The sequence below is a fragment of the Hemiscyllium ocellatum genome, chromosome 13, assembly GCF_020745735.1.
Source record: "Hemiscyllium ocellatum isolate sHemOce1 chromosome 13, sHemOce1.pat.X.cur, whole genome shotgun sequence".
Lineage (NCBI taxonomy): Eukaryota > Metazoa > Chordata > Chondrichthyes > Orectolobiformes > Hemiscylliidae > Hemiscyllium > Hemiscyllium ocellatum.
Genome location: NC_083413.1, coordinates 21018105 through 21032603, shown reverse-complemented (window position 1 = coordinate 21032603; position 14499 = coordinate 21018105). Strand labels below are relative to the sequence as shown.

The 14499-nt window shown below is 42.2% G+C and overlaps 1 protein-coding gene across 2 annotated transcripts in view; it reads left to right on the top strand.

The window, feature by feature from the left end:
- The first annotated feature begins 5874 nt into the window (after nt 1-5874).
- Nucleotides 5875-14499, top strand: part of LOC132821799 (AP-2 complex subunit mu) — a 73474-nt gene continuing 64849 nt past the window's right edge. Inside the window, exon 1 of one of the 2 annotated variants that reach the window (XM_060834601.1) lies at nt 5875-5953. The gene's annotated coding sequence lies outside the window, so the exon portion shown is untranslated. The remainder of the gene's footprint in view (nt 5954-14499) is intronic. The other variant, XM_060834603.1, reaches the window with a different exon arrangement.

The following is a 14499-nucleotide window of genomic DNA, read 5'->3' as shown; positions in this document are numbered from 1 at the left end:
AGATTTACAAGGATGTTGCCAGGGTTGGAGGATTTGAGCTAAAGGGAAGAGGCTGAGTAGGCTACGACTGTTTTTACTGGAGCGTCGGAGGCTGAGGGGTGACCTTATAGAGGTTTACAAAATTATGAGGGGCTTGGATAGAATAAATAGGCAAAGTCTTTTCCCTGGGGTCAGGGAGTCCAGAACTAGAGGGCATAGGTTTAGGGTGAGAGGGGAAAGATATAAAAGAGACCTATGGGGCAACTTTTTCACACAGAAGGTGGTATGTGTATGGAATGAGCTACCCGAGGAAGTAGTGGAGGCATTTAAGAGGCATTTGGATGGGCATATGAATAGGAAGGGTTTGAATGGATATTGGTGAGAGGGGAAAGATATAAAAGGGCCCTAAGGGGCAACCTTTTCATACAGAGGGTGGTTATGTGTATGGAATGAGCTGCCAGAGGAAATGGTGGAGGCTGGTACAATTGCAACATTTAAAAGGCATTTGGATGGGTGTATGAATAGGAAGAGTTTGAAGGGATACGGGTTGGGTGCTGGCAGGTGGGACTAGATTGGGTTGGGATATCTGGTCGGCATGGCTGGGTTGGACTAAAGGGTCTATTTCCATGCTGTACATCACTATGACTCTATGATCAACAATGTAATATTCATAATGTGGCCAAACAGATTGATATCAACCTTTAAAATGTTCTAATGCACCTACGGTATCTTGCTCACAACTGTCCTTCATGAGTGACCCTAAACTGTGAAAGCTCCAATCCATACCTTATGTCCTCCCCTAAAACCTTGTCAGATGCCACTGCTCAGTGTTTAGAAATGTGAACCTTGGACAGGTGCTGTTTGCCTGACTAAAAGTCAGTGGCAGCTGGCCAAATCTCTGGTGAAGGGTGTAGAATGGTCCTTGGAAAGGCAGTGCAATGTACTTCTACCGGATGCAACATCATGGGAAGAATTGCTGTAAAGTATGGATGACTATCCATTATTAAAATAGGCGCATTAACACCGTATGTGTTCACAAATGGAGTGAGTGCTTATGTTCTTTAATTAGATATATGTCCTCTAACTGTACAAATTGTTCTTGTGCTCTTGAGACTCATTGCTGATGTCCCTGGCTCAGGGTTCAATCGCATCTGACCTGGTGGTGAGGTGTGTAAAAACATATTTGAACAGGTTGATTAAAAATAACTGTGTTATAGAGTCGTAGAGATGTACAGCATGGAAACAGACCCTTTGTTCCAACCTGTCCATGCCGACCAGATATCCCAACCCAATCTAGTCCCACCTACCAGCACCCGGCCCATATCTCACCAAACCCTACCTGTTCATATACCCATCCAAATGCCTCTTAAATGTTGCAATTGTACCAGCCTCCACCACATCCTCGGACAGCTCATTCTATACACGTACTATCCTCTGCGTGTAAAAGTTGCCCCTTAAGTCTCTTTTATATCTTTCCCCTCTCACCCTAAACCTGTGACCTTTAGTTCTGGACTTCCTTACCCCAAGGAAAAGACTTTGTCTATTTATCCTATCCATGCCCCTCATAATTTTGTAAACCTCTATAAGGTCACCGCTCAGCTTCCAACGCTCCAGGAAAAACAGTCATAGCCTGTTCAGCCTTTTCCCTATAGCTAAATCCTCCAACCCTGGCAACATCCTTTTCTGGACCCTTTCAAATTTCACAACATCTTTCCAATAGGAAGGAAACCAGAATTGCACACAATACTCCAACATTGGCCTAACCCATGTCCTGTACAGCCGCAACATGACATCCAACTCCTGTACTGAATACTCTAACCAATAAAAGAAAGCATGCCAAATGCCTTCTTTACCATCCTATCTATCTGCAACTCCACTTTCAAGGAGCTATGAACCTGCACTCCAAGGTCTCTTTGTTTAGCAACACTCCCTAGGACCTGACCATTAAGTGTACAAGTCCTGCTACGATTTGCTTTCCCAAAATGTAGCACCTCGCATTTATCTGAATTAAACTCCATCTGCCACCTCTCAGCCCATTGGCCCACCTGGTCCAGATCCTGTTATAATCTGAGGTAACCCTCTTCACTGTCCACTACACCTCCAGTTTTGGTGTCATCTGCAAACTTACTAACTGTACTTCTTATGCTCGCATCCAAATCATTTATGTAAATGACAAAAATATATCTTGCATTTATTTGGCACCTTTAATATAACAAAACATCTCATTACCTATTAAATCTGCAGAAGGTACTTATAAAAGTGAAACCAGCAAATGGCTATATTTGTGAATTTATGTATGGTTCTGGTCCCCACATGATTTCTATGAAAATATAACTGACAAATGGGACAGAACTGAAACATATGATGAGATAGGTTTCTGTTGGATGGTTGCAATGTTAATCTGAACAAGACCTCAAAAAAAGTACAAGAGGTTAAGAGTTTCACGAGGCACGTGAATCATGGGATCTTCCTGGGAAATTACTGTGTGATTCGTCACCTGTGATCAGTTGCACATTTTTTGAGTGAAATCTCTTGAGGTTCACAAATGAGCTGAGAAGTGGCAGATGGAGTTTAATTCAGATAAACGCGAGGTGCTGCATGTTGGGAAAGCAAATCTTAGCAGGACTTATACACTTAATGGTAAGGTCCTAGGGAGTATTGCTGAACAAAGAGATCTTGGACTGCAGCTTCATAGCTCCTTGAAAGTGGAGTCGCAGGTAGATAGGATAGTGAAGGTGGAGTTTGGTATGCTTTCCTTTATTGGTCAGAGTATTGAGTACAGGAGTTGAGAGGTCATGTTGGGGCTGTACAGGACATTGGTTAGGTCACTGTTGGCATATTGCGTGCAATTCTGGTCTCCTTTCTGTCAGAAAGATGTTGTGAAACTTGAAATGGTTCAGAAAAGATTTACAAGGATGTTGCCAGGGTTGGAGGAGCTGAGCTACAGGGAGAGGCTGAACAGGGTGGGCTGTTTTCCCTGGAGCGTCGGAGGCTGAGGGGTGACCTTATAGAGGTTTACAAAATTATGAGGGGCATGGATAGGGAAAATAGACAAAGTCTTTTCCCTGGGGTCGGGGAGTCCCGAACTAGAGGGCATAGGTTTAGGGTGAGAGGGGAAAGATATAAAAGAGACCTAAGGGGGAATTTTTCACACAGAGGGTGGTACGTATATGGAATGAGCTGCCAGAGGATGTGGTAGATGCTGGTATAATTGCAATGTTTAAGAGGCATTTGGATGGGTATATGAATAGGAAGGGTTTGGATGTGGGCTGGGTGTTGGCAGGTGGGACTAGATTGGGTTGGGATAGCTGGTCGGCATGGACGGCAGGGTCTGTTTCCATGCTGTACATCTCTATGACTCTCTGTTGCTGGCTGTTCCAATGGTGGTTCATTGGGAACAAATAGAAATAATGTGCATGGTCACAGGGAAAAGGCAGGAGATTAGCACAAAGCCAAAATGCTCAGAGAGTGGTGTAGATATGATGATCCAAATGGCCTTCTTCTGCAATATAACATTTCTGTGATTCTGTAACATGTGGGATGAAATCTAACAAGGTGCCTACATGCGATATTGTATATAGGCCAGAGAGCAATAGTAACAATAAGAACACAGTAATGATGTGCAAAGTTTGCCTGAGTCATTAAGCACTGAAATACAGAAAACCTTTACACCCTAACAAAATTCCACCAGTCCCTTAGTCCAAAATTGCCACAGCCTTACTTAATATATATCATGACAATTTTCCCTAAGTCAGCAACTATTTGTCTAAGTTTATAATTGCCAAACAGTTGAAGAAGACTTTGTGCATTCTTGGCAGACATAGTGATGGAGGATTCAGTCTGAATACATCTGAAGAGGGCATATCTTACAATGTGCCAAAATAGACTCGGACCTTTTGAATGTAGGTTTGCTCTCTGAGCTGGAAAATTCATTTCCAGATGTTTCATCACCCTACTAGCTAACATCTTCAATGGGCCTCCAGGCAAAGCGCTGTTGATAATTCCTGCTTACTATTTATATGTTTGTATTACTTTGGGTTGGTGATGTCATTTCCTGTGGTAATGTCATTTCCCAGGGCATTGTCATTTCCTGTTCTTTTTGGGGTAGTTGATAGGGTCTAACTCTATGTGCTTGTTGATAGAGTTCCGGTTGGAAAGCCATGCTTCTTGAAATTCTCATGCATGTGTGCCATATGGGACATAAACTATATGACAGCGTCTGCCTTATTACCTTCGATCCAAAAGTCGCATTGAGCCAATACGTTTCACATTTACATCACTGATCATGAAGTGCAGGACAATAAAACTGTATTTTTGTATTGTTATGCTGCATCTAAGACTTACAATCCGGATATGTGCTTGCTGTCATCAGCAGAGATCATAGCTGGAAGGTGAAATAGGACAACTCTACCAAGCCATGACTATTCAAGCTCTCAGAAATAAAGGACAAACTTCTAAAATAAAAGGAAGAATGAAGGTGGCTTTTGACCAACATGTAGATCTGCTTGGAGGACAGAAGATCAAAGTCATACATTATACCAAGATAACCTGCAGAAGTATCCAAAGTGTGCAGAGAACCTGGATCCTATGAAGTCATTGTATCTTATGGAGAAAGATTGAAGAGAAAGAGAAACCAACTCAGAGAACTGTATGGCATCCCAATTTTGCTTTAAATACACATGACGATATGCTCAGATATTGAAGCTGTAGGAAATCAGCATCACTCTAACAGCACATGGGAGGGCAACATATACACGTCAAAACAAGTGCAAAGTCTAGATCTTAGGAATGGTACACAATCACTAACTCCAAGAAGGATTGTGAAACAACCTATAAGTTCTACCGATTCTTAATGTGCCTACAGTGTGGAAAGAGGCCATTCTGCTCATCAACCTGCACTGACCCTCTGAAGACTCACCCTATTCCTGTAACCACACATTTACCATGCTAATTCAACTAGCTTGCCCATCCCTTGTCAGTACAATTTCACACCTAACCTGAACATCTTTAGATTGTGGAAGGAAACTATAGCACCCGGTGGAAACTCATCAAACATGAGGAGAATTTGCAGACTCTACACAGACAGTCACCCAATGCAGGAATCAAACTCAGGTCTCTGGCACTGTGAGGTAGCAATGCTAACCACTGAGCCACCAGAATGGTAAATTTGTAAATCTTTCATTTCTTGTTTCTTTGTAAATAGCTTTGCAACCAATTTATACATATTTTTACTAGTGGTGTCTTTTCTTTGTGTTACTGATTTCAGAGCTCAGTATGCTAAAGACCAAAGGACCACTATGATACCATATCGTGAGCAGCTATGAGTCCAAGCAGTAGCTTAGCACAAGGCATCAATTTGTTGAAGTGATGCTGTTGGATCTGACCACCCCGTTGTGTTAGGCAAGGTTCAGGTGAAGTTGAATAAACCACAAACATATTGTCACAACAGCCATTTACAGCACAGAAACCAAAGGACAAGAATATGTCAGAAAGTATCCAGCTGACCTTCTCCAATAGAACTGATGTACAAGTGGGGTCAGGCAAAATTGAGAAACAGTTGGTAATCTTCAAAAGTTGGATTAGACAGAGTGTAGGACCATCAATGGGTAGAGGAGGGGAGCCAACAAAGAATGATGGATCACTGACCCAAGGTGGTAGTTGCTTGATTAGTGTTCCTCCCACTGATATACAGATGACTTCTGAGTGGAGCTATTCTAATGTTTCTGAGTTAACCCTTTCAAGTCATTTCTCTTTACTGAGACCATTCTGTCCTTGAGCCCTTCCATTGTAGCCATTCTCAGTGAGCAAATGAATGAATGAATGGGCTTGGCTACACTCATCTTTCTCATGGAGCGGCTCAAGGTCATGTGATGCGTGCGTGGTGACGCCGAGTCCTCGTCATGTGACCCGCGGGGCAGCCGTGCTGAGGCAGGGAGGCGGCGGACATTTTGTGAGGAGCCGGCGTAAGCAGGGGGTAGGTGAGATCGGGCTGGGTCGACAGCGGGCTCCAGGCACAGGCATCCGATATTCTCCTGCATCCTGGGGGGGGTGCAGAGGTCTTAGCGGCTGTAGGCTTCGGAGTTGGGTCGAGAATGAAGCAAGGACGAAAGGGAAAGTGGGGGAGGGTAACGGCGGACATTTTGCGAAGGGCGGCCAACCTCCCCCCACCCCACCCCACCCCCGAATTTCTTTGGGGGGGGAGGGGGGAAGGAATGGGGATGGTGTTCGTGGGTGTGGCAGAAGATAACCCCCGATGGCAAGCCTGGCAGTCGGGGGGTGATCTGGCCTGCAGACGGTCCTTCCATCCTTATTGGAGGAGGAAAGGGCAATTAAGAAATATTATAACCTAACTTCCCCCGGGTGTGGGTGTTGCACCCACCTCAGTCCCAGGAGTGAGTTTCGGTTCCGCTGAATATCGCTCAATTCTGACTTAATTTCTTGGCTGCGTTCAGTACTGAGAGAGAGTAGCAATGGCAAAGGTGCCCTCTGCTAAAAGGCCCTCGCCCCCTCCTCCCTCTCTCTTTTCCCCCCCGCAGCCACAGTGCAGTGGAGGTGACCTGACCATTTTCTTTTTACGTTCCCAAATCAATCTTATTGAAAAAGGGAAGCCAAATTATCTATTTGCACAGATTTTGTAGTGGAATCTTCCTGTCTCTCAAATTGGATTTTGAGCTCTGTTCTTTACATCAAAATTGTCTGACAGCCTACTGTCTAGCCTGTTAGTTACTTTGTAATGGCTTGACATGGGAAAATCTACAGTATCTGAGGTTATCAGCTCACCATATTTGCGCTGGTTTCTCTTTCCTTCCTGGGGATGTCTTAGTTGTAGTGTATTTTAGGTGGTCAATTCAGTTTATGGCTGGTCTCTGGTTTGCAGCAATGTCTTATGTAATTTTGTGTCTGGTTTTATTACTTGTAAATGATTTTAATGAGTTCATTTTATTTGATCGTTGGTTTAGAAATACTAGAATTACTTAACTCTGAAATAAGTGTTAACTCCTGTTGTACAGTGTTAGAATCTACACTTTGGATATTTGGCAGAATAGTGTTCTGGATCACATTGATCACTGTATTTATGTAAATGCAAAACTTTACATGTTTTCAGCTAGTTTTCTTTAAAGCCCTACCATTTATATTATTGGGTCTTTAAAAGAGAACTTGTTTAAATGCGTGATTAAATATTCCTCTGCAATGTACTCAAGTAGTGCATTCTAAATCTGAGTTTTTTTTTGTCTGATCACCCTAAATTGCTGTCCTCTGATTCTTGGCACTATTACCAATGGGAACAGTTTCTCCCGATCTGTTTATTTCAGAATCTCATTATCAAACTAACTTTGACTAAGCAGTGAAGTCTGCTTGGGTAACAAGCTTGTCCTGATCTATGTAATTTACATCCTGTCTGGTTGTATCGCAGTCATCAATTCTAGTACCCAGTCCTATTAAGTATAAAGAAATGCATTCTATAAACTCAAAATATAGATGTAGTTTACAGTTGAGATGTGGATTTAAAAGTATTTGTAAATTAACAAATAGTGAACAAATGGGTTGGAAGCCAAGTTAATTTCAGTTGGTTAGAGACAAACGAAAGCTACCCTGAAGATGGGTTACACCCGAAATGTTGACTTCACCACCTACTGCTGTTTGGCTTGCTGTGTTCTTCTAATCTTCTGCGTGTCTAAGTTAATTTCAATATCCAGACTGAATGCGATCATTTATTTGCATCAAATGTGTCCCTATCTATACTCCATGTCACTGCAATGTATTGGCAGTTAACCTTTTGATATCTATTCACTTGAACAATAGTGGAAAATGCCTACAATACAATTTGTTCACAAAATTGAATTTTATATTAAAGCAAAGTGCTGGTGAGTGCAGACTTTGAAGCAATGGACACTCATTTAATATCACCTACCTGCTTTGTTCATCCCACTTGAGATGCCACATTTTGTTGCATGTCTAATATATTGGGAAGCGAAAACCAGTCATTGACCTGCAGCCTGAAATTTAGTTTAAATTGAATAAATGTATCAGTTGCATTTGGAGTGGATGTACTTTATTCAAACATTGCCTCCTAAAGGAACTCAGCTGAGATCCTGATCTAATATCTGAGCAATGCCATAAGATGTCCATTGTTTCATCCTTAAAAGTTGCTGATAAATCTGCCAATTCTCTGATTTCAACTACTGCAGAGTGCCTTTTTATTCGGATAAGTATGGACTCTGCTTGTCAATTTTGATTTCAACTATATGTTACCAGGGTGGAGTCCTGTTGGGAGTGACATCAAATAAATTCGGCTGCAGCAATGATGCATTTGACCTACACTTAAGATCCAACTGTTTTTCTTCTGATGCTTGTTATGGTCATTAACTGCACTGCTAAATTTGTTTTAATCTAGTTATGGAGTGCTAATATTTTCAATGCAAAGAAGGTATTGAAATCCCAGGTACTTATGAAGGGAATGAAGCCACACGATTCTGAGTTTGAGCAAACAAAATTTTATTCAAACAAAACACGTTTTACTATTAGTTACTGAATGTTACAATATCAACACTTGCTAGATTTCACAACAGGAATACAGAAACACATTGTTCTATCGTCGACTGTATCTAGCCGAAAGTGGTGATTACGTCTGTTGGTCCATTTAGAAAACATAGAACTTCTATAGTACAGAGGGGGCCATTCAGCCCAATTTGTCCATGCTGATCCAAAGTCACCCAAATGCCCACTCTAATCCCATCCTTCCTAAACCACCATAGTCCTGAAGCTTGGATTACTTAGTGTAAATGTAGGGTACTTTTTAAAAACTGTTTTAGGGTTTCTTCATCGACAACAACTCGGGCAGCAAATTTCAGACACTCTCCACCCTCTGAGTAAGAAAAGATTTCCTCATGTCCCCTCTAATCTTTCTGCCACTTAGCTTGAATCTATGAACCCTTTTGAACTCTCTGCCAACACAAATCAGTTCCTCTTGTCTGTTGTATCTCTACCCCTCTCAATTTTGTACAACTCAATAATGTCACCCCTGAGCCTTCTCTGTTTCAAGGGAAACAATCCCAGCAGCTACAGTTCTCCAGCCTTGGCAAAATTCCAATAAACCTTCTCGGCATTCTCTCCAGAGTAATTCTGTCTTTTCTGTAATGTGACCAGAACTATGAACAATATTCCAGTTGTGTCTTATACAGTTTAGTTATTATATCCCTACTTTTGTATACTATACCTCTGCAAATGAAGGGCAGCACTGCTTCTGCTGCCTTTATAACCTTATCTATCTGTGCTGCTACCTTTTAGGAAATGTACATTTCCCACCAAGGTCACCTCATCCAACCCTCTCAGTATGTTCCCATTTATAATGTATTCCCTTCTATTGTTTGATCTCTTTCAATGTATTACCTCAAACTCCATTTGCCACTTTCCTGTTCACTCTACTATTTTCAAGTGCACAGCTATTCTCTACGTGGCCAGTTTTTATATCATCTGCAGATTTCCCAATTGTGCCCCCCAATTAAGCTTCAATTTTTTTAATGTATAAAACAAACAGCAGGGTCCCAACACTATTCTTTGCAAAACTCCACTTGAAAGGCTTTCCATTCGCAGGGCAGCTGTTGACTATTACCCTTTGTTTCTTGTTACTAAGTCATCTGTGGATCCAATTTGACACATTACCCTGTATTCCATGGGCTTTTACTTTCTTGACCTGTCTATATGTGACCTTGTCAGATGCGTTACCAAAATCCATGTACAAGAAGGCAACATTCGCTACACTGTCTGCATCAATTCTCTTTGTAATTTTCTCAAAGAATACAATCGAATTTGCGAGGCATGACTTGCACTTAACAAAGCCATGCTGACTATCCCTGACTTGTTCATGCCCAAGTGATAAATTGGGATGGCGTGTTGGCTCCGTGGTTAGCACTGCTGCCTCTGCACCACGGGCACAGGTTTGATTCCACCCTCAGGTGGCTGCAAACTCCACACAGCCATCTTTCCTCCAGGTGTTCTGGTTTCCTCCCGCAGTCCAAAAATATGCAGATTAGGTGAATTAGCCATGCTAAAGTGTTCATAAGTGTCTAGCGATGGGCAGGTTAGATGCGTTAGCCATGGACAATGCAGGGTTACAGGGGTGGGGGGGTTGGATCTGGGTGGGATGCTCTTCTTAGGGTCAGTGTGGATTTAGATTAGATTACATTACTTAGATTACTTAGTGTGGAAACAGGCCCTTCGGCCCAACAAGTCCACACCGACCCGCTGAAGCGCAACCCACCCATACCCCTACATTTACCCCTTACCTAACACTACGGGCAATTTAGCATGGCCAATTCACCTGACCCGCACATCTTTGGACTGTGGGAGGAAACCGGAGCACCCGGAGGAAACCCACGCAGACACGGGGAGAACGTGCAAACTCCACACAGTCACCTGAGTCGGGAATTGAACCCGGGTCTCAGGCGCTGTGAGACAGCAGTGCTAACCACTGTGCCACCGTGCTGCCCACTTTAATGGGCCAAATGGCCAGCTCCCACAATGTAGAGGTTCTATGAGATCTCTTGGGATTGATTCTGGCAGTTTACCCACCACTGAAGTAAAACAAACTGGCCTAGACTTATGGCATTTCCTTTGTACCCTTTTTAAAAACAAAACCATTTTGCATTTCTGCAATTGTCTGGCACCTCACCTGTCTTGAGAAGATTGGAAAATAATCCGCAGATCATTTGTTTCCTCCCTGAACACCACCAGCATCTGAGGGAACAATACATTTGGCCTTGGTGACTTATCCAATTTCGTGGATAATTATTATGATTTTGTCTAATATTTCACACTGCTCTGCTTTGATTACCATATTCACATCATCCTTCCTTTATGAATAGAGGCAAAAAAACTTAATATTCTTGTATATCTGCTGCATCTTCACAAATGTTCCCTTCTTTGGGATTGAGAAGGCTTTGTTTAAGTCGAACTGTAACGTCACAGGTTTAATTGTGCTTTCTTTGTCAGATTGGAATTTCTTCACTTGTGTGAATAATTAAAAAAAACTAATGTTGACTAATTGCTCAACAGGTGGCAATTGGTCTTCATAGTCAGTTCTGATAGCCAATTTATTTGTATTGATTTGGAGATGCCAGTGTTGGAATGGGGTGTACAAAGTTTAAAAATAACAAGTTATAGTCCCAATAGGTTTAATTGGAAGCACTAGCTTTCGGAGAGCTGCTTCTTCATCAAGTGGTTGTGGATTATAAGATTGTAAAATACAGAAGTTATAGCAATAGGTTACAGTGTGATGTGACTGAAATTATATATTGAAATTGTTTAAGTCTCTCATCTGTTAGAATGACCATGTTGGTTTCAGTTCTTTCATATGTAAATTGCAAACTTTTACATTCTCAAGTGAACTTTAACAATTGGTGTTATGTTGGCCCAGATAATGTATTGAAGATGTGAGCTTCCCTGTGAGGCTCTGTGCCATAATGGTCAGGCTGGTTCTAATCTAAAAAACGGATTTACAGAATTGCTCTATTTAGTGTTTTAAAATGAAGGTATATACATAACTGGTTAAAAGTAGATTAAATGCTTTAGCCATGATTTGGAGATGCCGGTGTTGGACTTCGGTGTACAAAATACAGGTTTAATTGGATTAACAGGTTTAATTGGAAGCACTAGCTTTTGGAGTGCCGCTCCATCAGGTGGTTCTGGTTTTAGCCATGCATCTGTGGTCAGCAGGAAGTGATTCCTGCGAAACGTAGGAGTAGAACTGTAACTGTAACGTTTGAAAAGCAATTGATCAGGTTCAAACAGATTTCTAGGACAGATCTATTTCATGCATTCTGCAACTTAAATCTGGAAAGCACCAAAGACTTTTGTTTTGGATGTAGGTTTGCTCGCTGAGCTGGAAGGTTTGTTTTCAGACGCTTCATCACATACTAGGTAACATTGTATGTGAGCCTCTGGATGAAGCACTGGTGGCATGATCAACTTTGTTTATATGTTTGGGTTTCCTTGGGTTGATGTCATTTCCTGTGGTGATGCCATTTCCCATGGTAATGTCATTTCCTGTTCTCTTTCTCACGGGGTGGTAATACTTTTCAAGAACTGTAACCACCACTACATTGGACAAACAGGCAGAAAACTAGCCACCAGGATACATGAGCATCAACTAGCCACAAAAAATTATGATCCACTTTCACTAATATCCTTACATACAGATGAGGAAAGGCATCACTTCGACTAGGACAACACATCCGTCCTTGGACAAGGCAAACAGAGGCCTGCACGAAAATTCTAAAAGCATGGCATTCCAACCAGAACTCGATGAACAAACATGTTGTCTTGGATCCCATTTACCACTCCCTGAGAAAAAGAACAGAATGACATCACCGACCCAAGGAGACCCAAACATATAAAAAGGAAGCAGCCATGACACCAGTGCTTCATCCGGAAGATGTTACCTAGTCTGGTGATGAAATGTCTGAAAACTAACTTCCAGCTCAGCGAGCAAACCTACATACAGAACCTTGACCTGAGCTACAAATCTTCTCAAAACTTGCTTTTTGTTTTTGTCTGGTTGAAATGGATTAGATTATCATTTGTGTATTTTGATAAGTGTTTGCTCATCTCTTTCTTAATTTATAGCTAGGAATTAATACCTAGGCCTAATTCTGCTATCAGTCGGAGTCTACTCCGCCATTTGATTATGGCTGGTACGCTTATCAAGCCCATTTTCTTGCTTTCTAACTCTTGAGACCTTACTAACAAAGAACCTATCCAGCTTTGTCATATATACACTCAATGACTTGGCATTCATAGTCTTCTGCAAAGAATTCTGCAGATTAACCACCCTCTGGCTCTAGACATTCCTCTTCATCTCAGTTCGAAAGGGTCCTGGTCCATCACTCTATCCAGGCCTTTCAGATCTCTAAGTCTCAATGAGAACCCATCTCCCCAAAACTCTTGAGTGAGGTCCCAGAGTCCTCAACTACTGCTTGTATGACCATCCCTTTATCCCAAGGTCGATCTTGTAAACCTCTGGGCCACCTTCAAGCCAGCACATCCCCCTTAGATACAGGGCCCAGATATGCTCTCAATATACCAAATGTAATCTGACTAAGCCTTAGCCTCAGCACTATAGCTCTGCTGTTGTATTCCAGTGCTCTTGAAATGAGTGCTAACACTGCATTTGCCTTTCCAATTGACAAATGAGCCAGCATGTTACTCATAAGAGAATCCTGACTAGGACTCCTGAGTATCTTTGTGTCACAGATTTCCAAAGCCTTTCCCCATTTAGAAAATAACCTATGTCTCTCTCTATCCTTCCTACCAAAGTGCATATTCTCTTACTTTCCCACATTGTATTCCATCTGCATTTTATTGCCCACTGTCTTAGCCTTCCTGGTTCCTCAACACTACCCGTCCGTCCAGCTATCTCAGTTTCCTCTGCAAACTTGGCAATAATGCCCTTGGTTCCTTTATCCAGATCTTTAATGTATAAAGTGAATTGGTGTCATCCCAATCCTGATCCCTGTGGAACTCCTTTAGTTACTGGCTGCCATCCTGAAAAAGACCTCTTTATCCACGCTATCTGCCTTTTGCTATTCATCTAATTCTAAGTACAGAACAACCTGGATTATCCGCACATTAATTACCCAAATTTTGGAACACGTGAACAAGATCTCGAGGTTCTGTCAAAGCGCTATCCATTATCCAGTCAATCCGTTGTGAACAAAATATTCCCCACCCATTTGTTCATGTATTCAAGGTTGTTCTCTACATGCAAGTACAGGGGAACCTCGCTTATCCAAATGAGATAGGCGAGCAATATTTTGTTCAGATTGATTTATTCGGTTAATCGATTTTAAATACCTTTCCTCAAATGACTGCCCCAGCCCCAGCCCCATCCCCATCCAGCAATGCCCCCGCCCGCCCCATCCCCGTCCAGCACTGACTCCCAGCCGGCCCCTTCTCCAGGGCAGCTGAACTGGACACCAGCAATAAGACTGTGGGGTAAGTCTCCAAATAACGCACGCACAGCCACATACACAACTTCTTACTGCAACTTTTTGACAGCTTTCACCTCTGCCCTTGAAAGAACAATGTTGGTCAGATTCTCTGGGGAAGGGGTTGATTTACGGCTACACCCCTCTGTACAATTCCAGGGAAAGTGTGGGGAGAGAGAAAGGGTGGGAGGTCAGTCATTTGGAGATGGTGCATGTTTAATCACTGTAAACAAAAGACGTGATCACTGTTGGAAACTCACCTTTAATGTAATGTTTCGATCGGGACCTCGAGATCTCCTTTGGGTAATTGGTATTCGGACAATCGAGGTTCCTCTGTACTTAGCCCCTAACATCATTGGCTCTTATTTAGCAGCTTCTTGCTTGGCACTTCCTCAGAGATGAGGGAGCTTTGCTGTGAAAACTCACATTCTTTGACCCTTTGAACATTAAAATATCTAAATACAGTTGGGATTATATTTTCTTTAAGCTTGGATTTTTACATAATTCAGTGATTGGCAAGGTTGCTAATCATGTT